This window comes from Leuciscus leuciscus, assembly GCF_965113295.1.
Source record: "Leuciscus leuciscus genome assembly, chromosome: 5".
In the NCBI taxonomy this organism is placed as follows: Eukaryota; Metazoa; Chordata; class Actinopteri; order Cypriniformes; family Leuciscidae; genus Leuciscus; species Leuciscus leuciscus.
Genome location: NC_138729.1, coordinates 30,665,741 through 30,668,935, shown reverse-complemented (window position 1 = coordinate 30,668,935; position 3,195 = coordinate 30,665,741). Strand labels below are relative to the sequence as shown.

General features: G+C 47.2%; 1 long non-coding RNA gene across 1 annotated transcript; it reads right to left on the bottom strand.

Annotated features, from left to right (window-relative positions):
* Positions 1 to 1,400: 1,400 nt before the first annotated feature.
* On the bottom strand, positions 1,401 to 2,018 carry LOC309498481. The gene is made up of 4 exons (XR_014205963.1): positions 1,971 to 2,018; positions 1,756 to 1,893; positions 1,621 to 1,678; positions 1,401 to 1,523 (listed from the first exon to the last, which is right to left on the bottom strand). It is a non-coding gene; the product is annotated as an uncharacterized lncRNA (long non-coding RNA).
* Between the last annotated feature and the right edge of the window lie 1,177 nt (positions 2,019 to 3,195).

Sequence of the window (3,195 nt, the reverse complement as noted above, 5' to 3'; positions counted from 1 at the left end):
CACCCTCATGGTGTCATCTTGAACACTCTGCAGCTGTGACCAACTATGGAGTGATGTCCAAATCAAATTCAACAATTAATCAGTAGTGCTATTGAGTATTCCCAATTTCAGGTCACTCTGCTGTTTTAATCACTTATTTAAATATTTGTATGTGTTTTAATAATAATAGCAGTCAGCTATTCATTTGTTTATTCTTTTATCTATTTGATTCATTTACATTCACCCCTCTTGTCCCCATAGAGCCCCGAAAGGAACCAGAGACACTTTTATGTGTGATTCTGTTAACTAGTGCACATTTTTATGACCCTGCTATACAAATAATCTCAATGATTACTAAGGCATAACTATAGTCCTGAGCACCGGTAATAAGCATAATTTGAATAGGCAAGCAGTCCTTTTTCCTTTTCCTCCTCTTCTTCACTTCATCAAGCCTGTTGTGAGCCATCAGTAAGTTCAAAGAAATAATTTGGCCATAAGAACCATCTTAAGTCATCTATTAAATCTTGGCTTATGCCCTTGTCACCGGGTGGCGAATGGGAACTTCGAATAGAGAACGAGTTCCCCTGGGGAAACATTTCCGGTGTGACGACAGGCCGGTTCCGGCGGCCTGTCATGGCCGCCTATGTTGATGAGTAACAGCTGCAGTGGATAATCAAGCAGCTATTGGAGCGTGTGTTGGGAACGGGTGATTTAAAAAGCGGCCGTTTGAAGAGACACGGCGCGTGTGCATGCAAGCAGAGTGGTCTCGATTAAAGTTGAGGTTACAGGAAGACGAGAGGCAGAGGCGGCGGGACAGCAGCAGAAGTAAAGACTGTTGGTGTGGCGAGGGAAACGAGTGTGTTCTGAATTACAGATTGTTGGTCGAACTTGGTGTCTCCCTTTGAAAGTATCATCACAGTGGTTTTGCCGGCCCCGACGAGCTGAAGTGAAGGTACACTTTTCACTGTTAAGCGGTCTGTCACTGCAGTGTTTGACGATTGAAGTGAGCACGTGTGAAGATTTAGACTGGTTTGATGCATGCACGAGTATGGGGAAAGTTTGATGTTACCAGCACTCTGAGAGCTTGGTCGGAGATCATCTAGTCCGGTGGGGTACCAAGAATTAATGTGAACATAGAGAACCTGTTATCCGCCACTCCATTCTGCCTGCTGCCCTGTGGTAAGAAGACTCAGTTATTAACTGCTGGATTCTGTACTCACTATTGCTGTTCTGTGAACGTAGAGAACCTGTTATCCGCCACTGCATTCTGCCATTGCTGCCCTGTGGTAAGAAGATTCAGTTATTAACTGCTGGATTCTGTACTCACCATTGCTGTTCTGTGAACACAGAGAACCTGTTGTCTGTCGCTGCATGCTGCCATTGCTATTCTGTGAACATAGAGAACCTGTTATCCGCCACTGCATTCTGCCTGCTGCCCTGTGGTAAGAAGACTCAGTTATTAACTGCTGGATTCTGTACTCACTATTGCTGTTCTGTGAACATAGAGAACCTGTTATCTGCTGCCGCATGTTGCCACTGCTGTTCTGTGAACATAGAGAACCTGTTATCCGCCACTGCATTCTGCCATTGCTGCCCTGTGGTAAGAAGACTCAGTTATTAACTGCTGGATTCTGTACTCACCATTGCTGTTCTGTGAACACAGAGAACCTGTTATCTGCTGCCGCATACTGCTGTTGTCCTGTGAAAGGAAGGTGACACTCAGTTATCTGATGCTGTCCTGTGAAAAGAGAAAGCCCATTGTCTGCTGCTACCCACCTGTAGTCCCTTGTGTCCTGCCCACCACCTACTGCTGACTACTGCATTTCATCAGAACGGTCATCGCCTTCTGCCTACTGCATACTTTTCATTGCTCACCACAAGAAGGTCCTGGTCCTTCGTCCAATCCCTGTTGTCCTGTGAAAGAGAGGTGACACTCAGTTATCTGATGCTGTCCTATGAGAAGAGAAACCCCACTGTCTGCCGACCCTTACCTGTAGCCTCTTGTGTCCTGCTCATTACTTACGTTGGTCTGCTGTCTGCCATCTGAAGGTCCCGGCCCCTGGACCAATCCAATAATAAAAAATATTCTCAGAACCACACATATCTTAGCATCCTAACATCCACAGCTAAGATAATCAGTATACAAGACCCACTTCACTAGCTAGCTACACATGAAACACATAGCTGTATGCTTTAGCTAAACCACTAAACCTTTAGCTCTGAACCCTTTATGGTCGTGCATTAGCATATTGCCCTTCCTCTCATCACAAATGTGCCAAACGTTCCACCCAGGGCGGCTGACAACCCACAGAACCAGAGTCAAACACAACTGGACAATGAGAGAAGAAGACTAATGACACACGACCCAAGCCAGGGGTAAAGCCACACAGAGTTGACCAAGGTTATCATCTCCTTAATCCCCGTCTCATGGATCTGAAACAGATCAGAATGGTAAAGGTAAACAACCTCACAGAGTCCCGCGAGGAGCGGACGTGTGCTTAAAGCCTCACAGACCAGCTAGAGACTGAGGCTCAAACCAGAATCAAAAGACATCAAAAAGCTCAGACAGCTGCTGAACAATGAGAGCAGCTGAACAGAGCAAGCACAGGACCAGCGCAGAACTGTCACCATGGCAACAGTCCAGGTACCAGCCAAGCCATGGAAGACAGCACCCTCAACCTGCAAGCACCACAGGATGACCAACAGCAGTCGACAACAACATCCTCCTTCACATCCTTCACACAGGTGTCAATCGGAGGTTGCACAAGTACAGCCGGTCACGCCTGTCTCAGTTTTACAGCAGCTGCTGGCATGAGCAAAATAGCTCCCTGAACAGGACTCACCGAAGGAGTACTGCGAAGGACAAGCTTCTGACTCCTTGCCCAATACAGCTCAAGCAAGCTCAAGTCGGCACCGCTGAAAGAGCAGAGTGACACTCCAACCTTCAGACTTCTCATGACTGAGAGGCTAACAACCACCTGCTGCCCTCCTGCCACCAGCACTAGGTCAGTCTAAAACCCTCTTCATTATTCACAGACCCCTAACCACTTCCTGCAACCACAAGCATACACCTGCCCCAAACTCACTGACTTCAGGATGACAGGTGAAACTTTCAAGGCAACTGCGGCCTCGAGACCTGCTGCACAAGCCCAGAGACCTAAACTTGGTTACTGTCTACATCATCCGCCATGGAACAACCACCACTCCAGGAGACAC